The 18008-nt window shown below is 36.5% G+C and overlaps 1 pseudogene; it reads right to left on the bottom strand.

Annotated features, from left to right (window-relative positions):
• Window positions 1-11739: 11739 nt before the first annotated feature.
• LOC105550862 lies at window positions 11740-13046 on the bottom strand (annotated as a pseudogene).
• Window positions 13047-18008: the final 4962 nt, after the last annotated feature.

Raw genomic sequence — 18008 nt, 5'->3', positions numbered from 1 at the left:
TTATCAGAGAAATTTAACAAAGAGATTGAAATAATTTTAAAAATCAAACAGAAATCTTGGAACTGAGACATACATTTGCTGAACTGAAAAATCCACTAGAGATTCTCAACCCCAGAATGGATCAAGCAGAGAAAAGAATCAGTAAGCTCAGAGACCAGCTATTCAAAAATACATAGTCAAAGGAGAAAAAAAGAATAAAAGGGAATGAAGGCCACCTACAAGATAAAGAAAATTACCTCGAAAGACCAAATCTAAGAATTATTGGGGTTCAAGAGGGAGTTGATCAAGAGCAGGGGGTAAAAAGTTTATTCAAGAAAGAGAAACTTCCCAAAACTTAAGAAAGAAAAAAATGTATGGACACAGGAAGGTCAGAGAAAACCAAACACATTCATCCCAAATAATACTACCCCAAGGTATATAATAATCAAACTCTCAAAGGTCAAGGATAAAAGAGGGGATCCTAAAAGCAGCAAAAGAGAACAAGCAAATAACATATAAAGGAGCTCCAATTCATCAGGCGACAGACTTCTCAACAAAAACCATGCAGGCCAGGAGAAAGTGCAATGACATTTTCGAAGTCCTGAAAGAACAAAACTGCCATTCAGTAATACTGTATCCCCAAAGTTATACTTCAAATATGAAGGAGAAAGGATGAATATTTAAGGTAATGGATGTCCCAAGTACATTGATTTGATCTTTACAAATTTATGAATATATTATCATATGTGCCCCAAGACTCTGTATATCTATTACGCATCAATAAAAAAAGTTGTTTCAGGGCCAGGCGCAGTGACTCACGCCTGTAATCCAGCACTTTGGGAGGCCAAGGTGGGCAGATCACCTGAGGTCAGGAGTTCAAGACCAGCCTGACCAACATGGTGAAACCCCATCTCTGCTAAAAATACAAAAAATTAGCCAGGTGTGGTGTCAGGCACCTGTAATCCCAGCTACTTGGGAGGCTGAGGCAGAAGAATCGCTTGAACCCAGGAGGCAGAGGTTGCAGTGAGCCAAGATTGCGCCACTGCACTCCAGTCTGGGCATGACAGAGCAAGACCCCGTCTCAAAACAAAAAAATTGTTTTAACAGACAAAAGTAATAATTTTTAAAAGAAAAATAAATAAAAAAGTAATTATTTCTTAGAAAACCTCACAGTTACACGTATTGACTCCATTATAGTTATATTTATCCTTGATGGTGAACACATTAGTTGACACATGTATTATATATACATTATATATAATATGTGGATATATGGATATATCCCAAAATTACTATGCATTCAAACAACAATCAGGCTATTTCTAGGGATAAGGCAATAACAAATCAAAAATATTGCATTTCTATAACCAATACGTTTTGAAATTGAAAAACTAATGCATAAACAAAAACACAAATGCAGTATTTCTTAAAGTAACAAATTTTTACTTATTTAAATATATGCCATTATATACATAGAATGGATATCGAGTGTTGAAGATAATGCAGATCAACTGGCATTCTTATATACTGCTGATTAGAAACATATAATGGTACAACCACTTTGACAAACTGGCAGTTTCTGATAGTATTAATCACACTCACCCTATGACACAGCAATTCTACTTTTAGGCATCTATCCAAGAAAAATGAAAATATAGATCTATATGAAGACTTGTGCACAAATCTTCATAGGAGTTTTATTTATAATGGCAAAACTTAGACACAACCCACATTTTGATCCACAGGAGGATGGATAAACAAATTTTGCCCAGCATAATATCTGCGAGATTCACTCATGTTGTGAGTATCAGTAGTTCATTCCCTTTTCTCGCTGAGTGGTATTCCATGGTAGTATTCCATGTAAATACAATGGCTCAAGTGATCCTTCCTCTCCAACCCCTCAAGTGTCTGGGACTACAGGTGTCCAGCTAATTTTTGTGTGTGTGCATGGAAATGATGATTCCTATTCCATGTAAACACAGTAAACTACCACTTGGCAAGAAAAAGAATGAACTACCGATGCTCACAACATGGATGAATCTCACAGACATTTTGCTGAGCAAAACAAGCCAGACACAGTTGCTTGGTACAATGGTTCACACCTGAAATCTTAGAACTTTGGGAGGCCAAGGTGGGCAGATCACTTGAGTTCAGGAGTTCAAGACCAGCCTGGGCAACATAACAAGACCTCATCTCTATAAAATATTTCATATTGTAGATTCCTCAAAATTCCTCAAGATTCCTCAATCTAAAAACCACTGAAATGATAAGTCACCTCTGTCTTAGTCCATTTTCTGTGCTTATAACAAAATACCTGAAACTGGGTAATTTATAGAGAAAAGGAATTTATTTCTTAAATTCTGGAGGCTGAGAAGTCCAAGGTCAAGGGGCCACATCTGGTGAGAGCTTTCTTGCTGGTGGGAACCCTGTACAAAGTACAGTAGTGGTACAGGAGATCACATGGTAAGGAGACTGAACACGTTAACGTGCTATACTCAGGTCTATCTTCCTCTTTTTATAAAGCCACCAGTTTCATTCCCATGATAACCTATTAATCCATTAACCCTCTAATTCATTAATCCATGAATGGATTAATCCATTCATAATGGCAGAGCCCTCATGGTTCAATCACCCCTTAAATGTCCTACCTCTCAATACTGCCACATTGGGGATTAAATTTCAACATGAGTTTTGGAGGGAACAAATATTCAAGCCATGGCAACCTCTTAACATTATATATATATATTTTATAGATCAATGGTCCCCAACCTTTTTGAAACCAGGGGTCAGTTTCATGGAACACAATTTTTCCACTGATGGGGATGGGAGGATGGTTTCAGGATGAAACTCTTCCACCTCAGATCATCAGGCATTTGATTCTCACAAGGAGCATGCCACCTAGATCCCTCGCATGCGCAGTTCACAATAGGGTTCACACTCCTGTGAGAATCTGATGCTGCCACTGATCTGAAAGGAAGTAAAGCTCAAGTGGTAATGCTTACTCGCCAGCTGCTCACCTGCTGTGCGACCCAGTTCCTAACAGACCACTGACTTGTACCATTCCACAGCATAGAGGTTGGGGACCCCTGACATAGGAAGGATCTCATGACTTTATGTGTTTATCACTGAAAATGCATGCTACAGAGGAAGAGAATGTGGTTAACGTCTATTTCGTGTCCATCTGTGATGTGAAATGGAAACTGTATCAAGAATTTGGTACTGATAGAATACTAGCTATGGATAGAGCAAGAGCTTAACTTGCTCCAACCAAACACTGCAACTAAAATATTAAGAAATATTTCTTAGATGCAGACACAACCAAAGAGTGTTATTAGACATTCAAATGTTTGAAACATTTGAAACATCAGCATCTGAACAAGAAGAGAACCAAATGTGCTGCTCAGAGAAAAATCTCTCCAAAATTTCTGGATTAATACGCAACTCAAAAGTCCAAAACTATCCGACAAAGTCTTCAAACATTTGCTCTTTTAATGACTTACAATTGTGAATTAACATTTTCTAATTTAGAAGAAAATAAAAAGTAAGAAAAAGTCTGCATTTAAAAACTGACCTACAGCTCAGGGCATCCATCATCAAACCTGTTAAAAGTTAGAGAAACACATTAATGATAAGACATAATGAGAGAATTTTACTAGGTGCCTCTGGGTACCACTAATTCACAACTAACATTCAACAAACCAAAAGAAGAGAGTTGCTCTCTCCCTGGGCACAAGTCATTGGGGTGGATTTTGTTACTATACAATTTTTATAAATAAGAAAACTGTTATTCGGGTAAGTAAAATAAGCAAAGTCATAAGATTATATACACCAGAAGCATACCTAACTCACGTCTTCACAGTTCTAATTCAGACTCTTTGCTTTATACCATTCCTTCTCATAATCAGAGCCTCTAGTGTGCTTTTGATATATTGCAAGGCTCTAGCTACTTAAACCATCAACTTAAAGGAATACTTATTCTAGAATTCTTACTGAACTGATGGCTACCAGCTAACTAAACTTCCTACACAACTAGGCACTGGTTGTTCAGCTTACATTAAAAAAAAAAAAAAAAATCCTGCTATCCTACCAAATTCTCTTCTTTTTGCCACCTAGAGAGAGCATTCAATACAGTCCAAAGCAATGCATATTTGAGTCCAGCGCTCTCTCTATTGTAATGGCACTCTATTCCTCCCTGGACCAAAGTACCAATTTTTTTCCCTACCCCACAACCTACACTCCCTCCCCAGCTCCAGACCTGGACATAAGATAAAGAGCATCCAAATACTGGATCTTTTTTTTTTTAATACCTCTTCTTTTTTTTTTTTTTTTCTTTTTTTAGAATTAGTTGAAATTTTATTAACATGTCAATAATTAGTTCACCAAAATGAATGAATTTTACCTTGTGAACATTATTAAAATACTTTCCAAATGCAAATTATGATGTGTGCCCCAAACTTTATAAATGTCCTGTTAAGATGGACTACCTCTTCTTAAGCCTTAAACCAACATTGAAGTTTAAGTTGAACTGAGGATTCATATTCATTCTATTTGCCAGCCTTCAAAAGTCAATAGAACTATTTCCACTAGATGGCTGTCTTTACCAAGAACTGTAAGAGCTATGCCAGATTGCAGCAATTTGCAAGTTTTAAAGCTTACCTTTTACAGAGGTAAGCATATACGCAGCCATTTAATAGGCTCACTCCTAAAAAATGTCCATGTATTATTTTATTTGTTCACCCCCACATTGCAAAAAGTCAGTATGATAAAAATGTAATGTGTTCTAGAAAATAGTAAGAGAGAAATTTTATTTGTTTCAGGCTGAAAATTTTCTAAAAGATGTAAGGAATTTTGCCCTGGAGACTGAAAAACATATATAAAAATTATCTCAGTGTAATTGTTCATATTGTCAGATCAAAAATTACTTGTTGGTTATAAAAATTATGTTCTTTAATATTTAAGAAAAGAGATTGGCTATCACTACTTATACTTGGAATTTGTTTTGCACCTTTCTCTAGGTCATAAAGGTATCTTAAAGTTAAAATATAATACATTGAGTAGAATTTGTTATATGCTACAATTTCTACTGTATCAATGCAATTGTTTCTTCCGCTCACATGTTTTGTTATTTCCTTAGTATTTGATTCCTTGTTATTCGATTAGTACAAAAATTCAGCACCAAGTTTGGAGAGGATTGGTTGGGTAGTTAGTTGGTTGTTTTTCAGTAAACTTTTTATTGAGGCATAACAAAACTAAGAAAAGTGCACAAATTGTAAGCATATAGCTTGACTGATTTTTACAAAGTGAAATTAACATAAATGTTTTTGTGCAATTGTATATTTTATCTTTTTAAATTTTATTTGCTATTTGTTTGGTTATATCCAAGTAACCAGCACCTAGATCAAGAACTAGAACACTGCCAGCCTCCCAGAGGTTCCTAATCACCTCGCCAAAGTGGTGACCATTATCCTGACATCTAATACCACATAGATGGCTTTTGCCTGTTTTGAAGTTTATATGAATCATCCCACTTGTTTGGCTTTTCATGGTGTTGATGAGAATCATCTACTTTGTTTTCACTGCTATGTATCACAACTTACTTATTGATGATCATTTGTGTGGTGTCCAGTTTGGAGCTATTATGAATAGTGCTGTTATGAAGTTTCTGTATATATGCTGAATCAATATGTGTATGCATTTCTTTGAGTGAGCATATACCTGGAAGTGGAATTGCTGGGTCATGAAATTTGCATATGTTCAGCTTTAGTAAAGACTGCCAATTTTCTGAAGTAGTTGTACCAATCTACACTCCCACAAGCAGGATATGAATTCCACTATTACATTTCCTCCTCAGCACTTGGTATTATCAGTCCTTTGAATAGTAGCCATTCTGGTGGGTATATAGTGATATCTCATTATAGTGTTAAATTGGTTTTCCCTGAAAACTAATGAAATTGTTTGTATGCTTATTGGTTAAGAATGTTCCAATCTTTTCTTCATTTTGTATAATATTTTCAGGCTAGGTGCAGTGGCTTATGCCTGTAATCCCAACACTTTGGGAGACCAAACTGAGAGGATTGCTTGAGCTCAGGAGTTTGAGGCTGAAGTGAGCTATGATTGCACCACTGCCCCCCAGCCTGGGCCATAAGGCAAGACCCTGTTTCCAAAAAAAAAAAAGACATGTTTTCTATCTTTTCTTTATTGATTTGTGTGAGTCAGTGGTAAGATATAAATATATTGTAATTATCTTCTCCTACTCTGGGGCTTGACCAGTTATGGTCCTAATATTATCTTTGATGAGTAAAGTTCAGTTTATCAATTTTGTCTTTTATGGTTAGCACATTCTTTAGGTCCTCTTTTTAAAATCTTTGCCCAGATAGTCATCAGACTATCCAAAGTCAATGTGAAGGAATAAATTCTAAAAGTAGCAAGAGAGAGGCAACTAATCACCCATAAAGAGAATACCAGCCAGGCGCAGTGGCTCATGCCTGGAATCCCAACACTTTGGGAGGCAGACACAGATGGAGGAAGGTGGATCACCTGAGGTCAGGAGTTCAAGACCAGCCTGGCCAACATGAAACCCCCCTCTACTAAAAATACAAAAATTAGCCAGGCATGGTGGTGCAGCCTGTAATCCCAGCTACTAGGAAGGCTGAGGCAGGAGAATTGCTTGAACCCAGGAGGTGGAGGTTGCAGTGAGCCGAGATCATACCACTGCAGTCTGGGCTACAGAGCATGACTCCATCTCAAAAACAAAAAAGAAAAAGAAAAAGAAAGAAAATCTCATCAGACTAGCAACTTCTCAGCAGAAGTCTTATAAGCCAGAAGAGATTAGGGTCCTATTTTCAGTTTTCTTAAAGAAAAGAACTGCTGGCAATTAGCCAGGTGTGGTGGTGTGCACCTGTAATCCTAGCTACTCAAGAGGCTGAGGCAGGAGACTTGCTTGAGCCCAGGAGGCGGAGATTGCAGTGAACTGAGATCACACCACTGCACTCCAGCCTCGGTGGCAGAGTAAGACTCCATCTCTAAAAAAAGGAACTGCTGGCCAAGAATTTTGTATCCTGCTAAACTAAGCTTTATAAATGAAGAAGAACTAAAGTATTTCCCAGACAAGTCAATGCTAAGGAAATCCATCAACATTAGACTAGTTGTACAAAAAATGTTCAAAGAAGTTCTAAACATGGAAATGAAAAGGCAATACTCACTATCATAAAAGCACACAGAAGTATAAAGCTCACAGGTCTTATAAAGCAATTTCACAATTGAGACTGCAAAGCAACTAGGTAACAATTAACATCATAATGGTAACAAAAATTCACATATCAATATTAACCTTGAATGTAAATGCACTAAATGCTCCATTTAAAAGATATACACTGGAAGAATGGATAAAAAATAAAATCCAACCAAATGTTGCTTACAAGAAACCCACCTAATGGGTAAAGACATTTACAAACTCAAAGTAAAGGAGTGGAAAAAGACATTCCACACAAACAGAAAACAAAACAAGCAGAAGTGGCTATTCTTACGTCATATAAAACAGACTTTAAACCAACAACAGGAAAAAAAGACAAAGAAGGTCATTATAAAATAATAAAAGAATCAATTCAACAAGAAAATGTAACAATTCTAAATATATATACACCCAACACCAGAGTACCCAGATGCATAAAATAAAAACTACTAGACATAAGAAGAGAGATAGACAGCAATACAATAATAGCAGGGAATTTCAACACCCCACTGACAGCACTGACAAGGAAGTTTGTAGCTTGCCTACATCAAAAAGACAGGAAGATCTCAAATTAATAACCAAATGTTGCACCTCAAGGAACTAGAAAAACAAGAACAAACCACACCCAGATCTAGCCTAAGAAAAGAAATAACAAAGATCAGAGAAATTAAGACCAAAAAAAAAAAAAAAAAACAAAGGATGAAGAAAAAGTTGGTTATTTGAAAAGGTAAACAGGCTGATATACTTCTTACTAGGTTAACCAAGAAAAAAATAGAGAAGATTCAGATAAGCAAAATCAGAAGTTATAAAGGAGACATTACAACGGACACTACAGAAATACAGAAGCTCATCAGAGACTACTATTAGCACCTCTATGTGCACGAACCAGAAAACCTAGAGAAAATGGACAAATTCCTGTAAACATAACTTCTCAAGATTGAACCAGGAAGACATAGAAATCTTGAGCAGACCAATGACAAGTAGTTAAACTGAATCAGTAATTTAAAAAATATCTCCTGACAATAATAACAAAATCCAGGACAAGACAGATTCACAGCCAAATTTTGCCAGATGTACAAAGAACTAGTACCAATCCTACTGAAACTGTTCCAAATGCCAAGGAGGGAATTCTCCCTTACTCATTCTACAAAGCCAGTATCACTCTGATACCAAAGCCAGGCAAGGACACAACAAAAAAAAGAAAACTATAGGCCAATATCACTGATAAACATAGATGCAAAATCCTCAACAAAATACTAGCAAGCCAACAGCCCGTCAAAAAGAACATCATGATGGGTTTTATTCCAAGGATACAAGGATGGTTCAACATACACAAATCAATAAATTGGATATACCACACTAACAAAATTAAAAACAAAAATCATATGATCATCTCAATAGATGCACAAAAAGCGTTAGATAAAATTCATCATTTCTTCAGGATAAAAACCCTCAACAAACTAGGCATCAAAGGAACATATGTCAAAATAATAAAAGCCATACATGACAAACCCACAGCCAACATTATACTGAATATGGAAAAGCTAAAAGCATTCTCCCTAACAACTGGAACAAGACAAGGATGCCCACTTTTACCACTCCTATTCAGCATGATACTGGAATCCTACCTATGGAAAGAAATAAAAGGCATCCAAATTAGGAAGAGGAAGTCAAAGTATCTCTGTTCACTGATGATATGATCTTATCTCTAGAAAAATCCTAACACTCTCCCAAAGAGTTTTACATTTGATTAATGACTTCAGTCAAATTTCAGGATACAAAATGAAGATACAAAAATCAATAGCATGTCTATCCACCAATAAAATCAAGCTGAGAACCAAATCAAGAACTCAATCCCATTTACAATAGCTAGAAAAATAAAATAAAATACCTAGAAATACACTTAACCAAGGAGGTAAAGATCTCTGTGAGAATAACTACAAAACACTGATGAAAGAAATTGTAGGTGACACAAACAAATGGAAAAACATCCCATGCTTGTGAATTGGAAAAATCAATATTGTTAAAATGATCATACTGCCCAAAACAATCTCCATATTAAATGCAATTTCTATCAAATTATCAATGTCATTTGTCCTGGAATTAGGGAAAAAATCCTAAAATTCCTGTGGAATGCAAAAAGAGCCTGAATAACCAAAGCAACCCTAAGCAAAGAGAACAAAGCTAGAGGCATGACCTTACCTGACTTGAAATTATACTACGAAGCTATAGTAACCAAAACACCATGATACTGGTATAAAATAGACACATAGATCAATGGAACAGAACAGAGATCAGGAGTCAACTACACCTACAACAGACAAAGTCAACAAAAACATACACTGGGAAAAAGATACACTTTTCAATAAATGATTCTGGGAACACTGAATAACCATATGCAGAAGAATGAAACTGGACTCATGTGTCTCACCATATGTAAAAATTAACTCAAGATAGATTAAAGACTTAAATATAAGACCTGAAACTATAAAAATCCTAGAAGAACACCTCAGAAAAACTCTTCTAAATGTTGGCCTAGGCAAAGAATTTCTGACTGTCTTCTAAAGCAAATGCAACAAAAACAGATATAGACAAATGGGACTTAATTGAACTAAAAGCTTCCATATAGTAAAAGAAATAATTAACAGAGTAAACAGGTAACCTACAGAATGGCAAAAAAGTGTTTGCAAACTGTGCATCTGACAAAGGGCTAATATCTAGAATCTACAAGGATTTCAAACTCAACAAGAAAAAAATAGATAACCCCATTAAAAATGGACAAAAGACATGAACAGATATTTTTCAAAAGAAGACATACAAGCAGCCAACAAACAGGTAAAAAGGCTCAATATCACTAGTCATCATTGAAAGGCAAATTAAAACTACAATGAGATACCATCTTATATCAGTCAGAATAGTTATTAAAAAGTCAAAAAGCAGGTATCAGTGAGGATGTGGCAAAAATGGAATGCATATACATTGTTGGTGGGAATGTAAATTGGTACAATCTCTATGGAAAACAGTATGGAGATTTCTCAAATAACTGAAAATAGAACTACCATGCAAACCAGCAATACCACTACTAGATGTCTACCCAAATGAAAAGAAATCATTATATCAAAAAGGTACCTGCACTCATATGTTTACTGCAGCACCATTCGCAATAACAAAGTCATGAAATAAGTATAAGTGTTCATCAATAGATGATTGGATAAAGAAAATGTGACATATATATACCATGGAATACTATGCAACCATAAAAAATAATAAAATCATATATTTTGCATCAACATGGATGGAGCTGGAGGCCATTATTCTAAATAAAATAACTCAGAAACAAAAAGTCAAACATAGCATGTTCTCATGTCTAAGTGGGAGTTAAACAGTAGGTATACATGGACATCACAGAGGGCAATAATAGATAGTGGAGACTCCAAAGGGTGAGAGGGGCCAGGTGCAGTAGCTCACGCCTATGATCCCAGCACTTTGGGAGGCCAAGGGGGTCAGATTGCTTGAGGCCAGGAGTTTGAGACCAGCCTGGCCAACATGGTGAAACCCCACCTCTACTACAAATACAAAAATTAGCTGGGCGTGGTGGCAGGTGCCTGTAATCCCAGCTCCTTGGGAGGCTGAGGCAGAGAATCACTTGAGCCCAGGAGGCAGAGGTTGTAGTGAGTCAAGACCACACCACTGCACTCCAGCCTGGGCGACAGTGTAAGACTCTGTCTCAAAATAAATAAATTAATTATTTAACTAATTTTTTTAAAGATGAGAGAGTGGCAAAGGGAGTAAAGGCTGAAAAATTACCTATTGGGTACAATGTTCACTATTCGGGTCATGGGTACACTAAAAACCTAAAGTTCACCACTATACAATATACCCATGTTACAAAACTGCACTTATACCCCCCAAATCTATGGAAATAATTTTAGAAAATCATTGCCTATTCCAATTTCATGAATATATTCATCTACGCCTTCTTCTTGGAACTTTTTTTTCAGCCCCCTTGGTCATTGCAAAACAGAAACAAAATTATTCATAAATTGTGGGCAGTTCAAGGAACATCTCCGCTGTGTACTTTCTCTTCCCTCTCCTCTCCAGAGGTGGGAGAAGTCAGAAGATGCTGCAAGTAGCTGGTTGATGGAAGTTTTTCACTTTATTTTCCATAAAACTAAGAGTCAATGAGAACTAGTGGGAATGTCCCCTTCCCCAGTTAGGACAATGGATGAGTTGAAGGGGAAGAGTCTCTGTTTACTGGACGCTGCACATGCAGAGGCCACTGAGAAAAAGGTGAGCTCACTGAGTGGGTATGTTCATTGCTAACCTCGCGTACGCACACACAGGTTGTGATTCTTGCAAACAACATGGCTTCTGATCCTTCCTTTGCATGCAGCAGTCTTTTTAAAAATATATTGTATAATAATAATATGAATTTCTCTCTTGGTTTTTTTTTTTTTCTGTTTTGTTTGTTTGTGTGTTTTTCTGTTTCATTTAGGGATGGGAGTAGGAGGGGAGAGGAAGAAAAAATGTCATTTGTCTATTAGATCCTAAACATACAGAACTCCTGTATGGCTGAATCCAACTTCCTGCAGCATAGGGGAACTGGGCAGCACTTGCCTGGAAAAACTGGCTTCAATCAGAAGCTTTTCAGGGCTTTCTTCAAGGAGAATAAGAAGTTGTGGATTACTGTTAGAGACTGTGAAAAGTGGAATCATCTCTCTACTTGAGAATCACTGTGTAATTTGAAGATAATCTTGACATTTTCACGGTCGTTGGGGAAGTTTCAGGGGCAGGCATTCCAACTTCCTTTCCTTTTCCTCTTGTAAATTCTGCTACCATCTCGTCTCTGCCAGCTTTTGCTCTTGCACCTCCTCCTCCTTCGTCTGCTTAAAGCTCGCATTTCTCCCATTTCTTCCTTTCTTTCTCCTGGTCAGCTCTGGGAGAAGCCAGGTAGGCCTCATCCTGCTTTTGTCTCCATACCTGGGTCTGGTTTCTTTCTTCCCTTTCCAGGCATTCTGACACCAGGTAAGTCTGGTTTGTACCCATGATAGATATCAGTTGGTTAATGAGGTCATCCGCTTGAAGGAGGCCTTCTAGCCATCCCACCACAGTCATCCGCTGATCCTTCAGCATCACCATGGCCAGGAATGAATAGGTGTTCTCTCATAAACCCCGGGAGACCCTATATCCGTCAGGTTTGTTTGTAGAGCATGCCCAGAAGAGCATCCTAGAGAAAGAACTTTAGTGAAATAACTTTGGGTTCACAGAGTGTGTTGCAACAAAACTTATCAGAGACCTGTTGATCATCTCCAAGAAGATAAATCAAAGACTGAAGCTCCAGCTTGGCATCGTTAGGTGCCTGGCTATGTGTTCTGGGCTAGAAGACAGGGTGTGCCCTCCCATATTTCTGTTCAAACGCTAGCATAAATGAAACAATGTCCCCAACAGTGTCAGTGATCCGGCTGCGAAGGTGAAGCCATATAAAACAAAGGGCAAGCCTAAATATATCAAGTATTGTGTAATAGGTAGACTGGAATGGAAGCATTATCAAGTAATAACCCCATCCAAGCAGACCCCTTGGTTGTGGTCTTGAGACAACATAGCTGTAGATCCTGTGGTCAGCTGTATTAACTTGCAGGGGTAGGGATGGAGGCGGGTTGAAAACGCTCCATACACTCTTTTGTTCATCCAAGCTATCCTGTTCAGCAACCTCTATGTTCCAGTTATGCTGCTCCAAGGTATGGCAACACTGATCCATAGTTTCTATACCAGTTACATCCTGAAACTGCAGCAGCTTCTCTGTCTGCTCCTGTGTTAGATCCTGCTCCTCAGACATCGCCTCTATGCTCCTGTGGAGTTTTATTATTTAACCTTTTATATCTATATCTAATATATCTACAATTGCTTTTGATGTACAGTGAGAGCACAGTAAAAATTCATTTTCATATGGATATCAAATTGTCCCAGCACCACTTATTGAAGACTTTCATTTCATTTCTATACTACAGTTTAATCTTTGTCATTAATCAGATAACATATATTGTGGGTTTGTTTTTGGATTTTCTATTCTGTTACATTGGTCTATTTGTCTATCCTCAGGCCCATGAGCTTTGTTATTTTAGCAATATAACAAGTCATGATATCTGGTAGTCTAAGTCCCCAGCCTTCTTCAGAATCGTCTTGACTGTTCTCAGTTCTTTGCATTTCTAGATGAATTTTAGGGTAAATTTGTAAATTTCCACGGGAGGAACAAAAACAACTTCTGGGACTGTTACTAAAATTGAATTAACCAATAAATTCATTTGGAAAAAATTGATGTCTGGGTGGTTTTGTGATGGATTGATTTAGCTAGGCAATACTATATCTCCCAGAATTCTTTTCCCTGATGGTTTTTGGTTAGGGTAGACCATCGAAGGCCTTCCTTGCAAGAGATTTGGAGAGTAGAAGTAAAGCAGCAGCTATAATTTTTATGTTCATATGTCAGAGCATGCATTGTTATAGCTCATACACATTGTAGCTAATCTCTTGGCTCACCTTTGTTGATGTGGAAAAAACAGGTTGTAATTGCTCCAAATTACTCTGAATCCTCTTTCAACGCCTCCAACTCCTTGGCAAGTGGCACCAGTTTCTCCTGCTGGACACCCACATCACCAAGGCTGGAGGCAATGAGACTTAAGCTGATCCAGGTTCTGCCTCTGTTCTACCCCCTGATATCCTTCTTTCCTTCTCAACTGTCTGTCATACAGATTTCAAGGTCCAGCATTGGACACACAGACAGCCTTATAGAGGCTGTTTTATCAGCTCCTATATTATGCAAGGTTAAATTCCTATAACAAATCATAGATACATATGCATGTGTTTATATTTATGTATATACATATAGTGTGTGTGCACATGTGCATGTACGTGTGTACAGTCATGACTTGCTTAATGATGACGATACATTCTAAGAAATGTGTCGTTAAGCAATTTCATCATTGTAAAAATATCATAGAGTGTACTTACACAAACCTAGATGGTACATTCTACTCCACAGCTAGGTTATATGGTATGGCCTATTGCTCCCAGGCTACAAAGTTGTATAATATGTTACTGTACTGAACACTGCAGGCAATTGGTAACACAATGGTATTTGTGTATCTAAACATATTTAAAGAGCATATGCTTGTTCTATGCTATTACCGCTGCTACAGCATCACTAGGCAACATAAAGTTTTCAGCTCCATTATAACATTATGGGACCACCATTGTATATGCAGTCTGTCATTAACCAAAACTTTGTTATGAGATGCATAAGTGTATTTATTTATCTTATCTTAGTAGTTCTGCCTCTCTGATTGAAACCTGACTGATACAAACATCTTTACAATATTGGGTCTTCCAATTCATGAATATGGTATATCCCTCTACTAATCTGGTCATCTTTAATTTCTCTCAATAATAATTTGTAATTTTTTGGTGTGATCTTGCCCAAGTTTTATTATATTTATTCCTAGTTATTTGATGGTTTTGATGCAATTGTACATTTTATCTTTTTAATTTCCCTTGCAAATGTTCGTTGCTGGTATATAAAATACAAATTACTTTTTTTATTTTGATCATGTATCTTGCAGCCTTGCTTAAAGTCAGTTATTAATTTTAATAGCTCATTAACTCTTTTGATTTTCTACATACACATTCATGTCATCTGAGCTGATGTGAGCTTCCTTCTTCCTTTTCTTGCCTTTTTGGACTGGATATGGCCTCCAATAAAATGTTGAGTAGAAATGGTGATAGAAGAGAAACTTGTCTCATTGCCCATCTCAAAGGGATGTCTTTAAATAGTTTACTCTTCAATATTATATTTTCTTTAGGTTTTTCTGTAAATACTGCTTATCAGATAAAAGAAATTATTTCCATTCTTAGTTTGCAAAGAGTTTTTATCACAACTGTTCTTTGCATTATCAAATGCTTTTTCTGTATCCAATAAGTAAGTCATATGATTTTTCCATTTTTTCTGTTAATGTGATGAGTTACACTGATTAATTTTCAAATGTCAAACCAACTTCAACAAAAGCCAATTTGGTCATGATTATTGTCTTTTTATATATTGATAAATTCAATTTGCTAACATTTTGTTTAGAATTCTTCCGTTTCTGGTTTTGAAAGAGATTGGCCTATAATTTTCATTTCTTAAGTGTCATTTTCAAACTTTGGTCCTAAGGTAATGCTGGCCTCTTAAAATTAGTTAGAAGTATTTTACCATTTTATACTCTCTGAGGAAGTTGTGTAAGATTAGTGTTACCTCTTCCTTAAATATTTGAAAGAATTCACCCATAAGGTTATCTGGGCCTGAATACTTCTTTATGGGAAGGTTTTAAATTACAGAAGCAACTTATTTAGTAGCTTTGAGTCTATACAATATTGGCAGGTTGTGTTTAATACATCTTTTTATATTTTTCATGCCCACAAAATCTGTAGAAATGTCCCTTTTTCATTTCTGATGTTGGAATTATGTGCTTGCTTGCTCTCATTTGCTCATGCTATCTCCCTCTTTCTCTCTTTTCCTTTGATTTATTTGCTAGAGGCCTGTCAAATTTATTATTATTTTCCAAGATCCCACTTTTGGTTGTGTTGGTTCTCTCCATTGTGCACTTGTTTTCTACTTAATTAATTTCTTTTCTTACATTTATTATTTACTTCCTTCTACTTTTGTAGGTTTATTTTGCTGGATTTTTTCTAGTTTTTTAAGATAAATATTTAGAGTCTTCATTTCAACCTTACTTATTTTCTTTTTCTTTTCTTTTCTTTTCTTTTCTTTTTTTTCTTTTTTTTTTTTATTTGAGATGGAGTCTCCCTCTGTCGCCCAGGCTGGAGGGCAGTGGTGCGATCTCGGCTCACTGCAAGCTCTGCTTCCCAGGTTCACGCCATTCTTCTGCCTCAGCCTCCTTAGTAGCTGGGACTACAGGTGCCCGCCACCACGCCCGGCTAATTTTTTTGTATTTTTTAGTGGAGACGGCGTTTCACCGTATTGGCTAGGATGGTCTCAATCTCCTGACCTCGTGATCTGCCCGCTTTGGCCTCCCAAAGAGCTGGGATTACAGGCGTGAGCCACCACGTCCGGCCAACCTTCCTTATTTTCTAATAGTATGCATTTTAAAGCTGTAGAATCATCTATAAGCACAGCTTTAGTAGAAGCTATGGGTTTTAATGTTATATTTTCACTATTATTCAATTCAAAATACTATCTAGTTTCCATTGCAAGTTCTTATTTGAGCTCTAATGTATTTAGAATTACATTGCCTAATTTGATAACAGTTGAGGGTTTTCCAGTTAACTGTCATTGATATCTAGCTGGTTTTCACTGTTTCAGAGAACACAATCTGTATGGTTTTAAATCTTTGAAAACCTTATGTATACTTTATGGCTCAGCATGTGGTCAATTTTAATAAATGTGCCATGTACGCTTGAATTGAATGACTATTCTGTTGTTGATGGCTGTAATGTTCTATATGTGTGTTAAGTTAAATTTTGTTAATCATATTGTTCAGATATTCTATATACTTGCTAATATTTTGTCCCTTGTTCTACCAGCTTTTGAGAAAGCTATGTGAAAGCATCCCACTGTGACTGTGGATTTTCCTATTTCTCCTGGTTCTGTAAGATTTTTGCTTCATATACTTTGAAACCATTTATGGGATGTATATAGGTATAAAATTGTTATATCTTTCTAAAGGATTCACCCTGTCTTACTCAGTTTGGGCAGCTATAACAAAATACCATAGACTGAATGACTTAAACATTCAACATTTATTTCTCACAGCTTTGGATGCTAGGAGATCCAAGATCAAGGTACCAGCACATTCATTGTCTGTGAAGGCCTTCTTTCTTGTTTGCATATGGCTACTTTTTTTTTCTTAATCCTCACATGGCAGAGACAGAGATCATCTCTGTCATGTCTCTTATTATAAGTGCACTAATCCCATCATGAGACTCCACTCTCCAACCTCATGAACTACCTCCCAAAGGCCCCACTTCCATATGCCATCACAATGGGGATTAGGGCTTTGATAGAGGAATTTGAGGGGGTAATGGAAACACCCACTCTATAGCACATCTGTTCAAAATCATTAAATGTTTCTCTATTTCTGGTAATATTTCCTGCCTTATAATGTTTTTGTTTATATTGATATAGCTACATTCATTTTCTTTCGACTAGAATTTGCATGATATACTTTTTAATCCATTTACTTTAAACTGTCTATGTTCTTATATCAAGCTATGTTTCTTACAAGCAGCTATAGCAGAGTTTTGTTTTCTATCCAATTTCTGACACTTTTAATTGGAATGTTCAGTACATTTACATTTAATACAATATAATAAGAAATACATATCACTACTAATATGTTTACATTTTATTACTTGCTATATCTCTCACCCAACTGAGTTTTTTTCTCTCATTTCTTACTTTATTTTGGATTTAATTAAATAATGCAATATTATTATATTTTTCCATCTATTAATTACTTATACTTTTTTAGTTGTTCTTTTGGTGATTAGCCTAAAGATTGCAATTTATTACGGTCTATATTAGTTTCCTAGGGCTGTCATAACAAATTACCTCAAACTAAGTGGCTTATAACAACAAAAATGTTATAGTTCTGGAGACTAGAAATCCAAATTCAAGATGTGAGCAGGTTTAGTTCCTTCTGAGGGCTCTGACAAACAGCCTGTTCCATGCTTCTCTCCTAGCTTCTGATGACAGCCAGCAATCTTTGGCATTCCTTGGTGTGATAGTTAATAATGAGTCAACTTGATT

The sequence above is a fragment of the Mandrillus leucophaeus genome, unplaced genomic scaffold (genome assembly GCF_000951045.1).
Source record: "Mandrillus leucophaeus isolate KB7577 unplaced genomic scaffold, Mleu.le_1.0 Scaffold1133, whole genome shotgun sequence".
Lineage (NCBI taxonomy): Eukaryota > Metazoa > Chordata > Mammalia > Primates > Cercopithecidae > Mandrillus > Mandrillus leucophaeus.
This window is presented reverse-complemented; position numbering and strand designations above follow the sequence as displayed.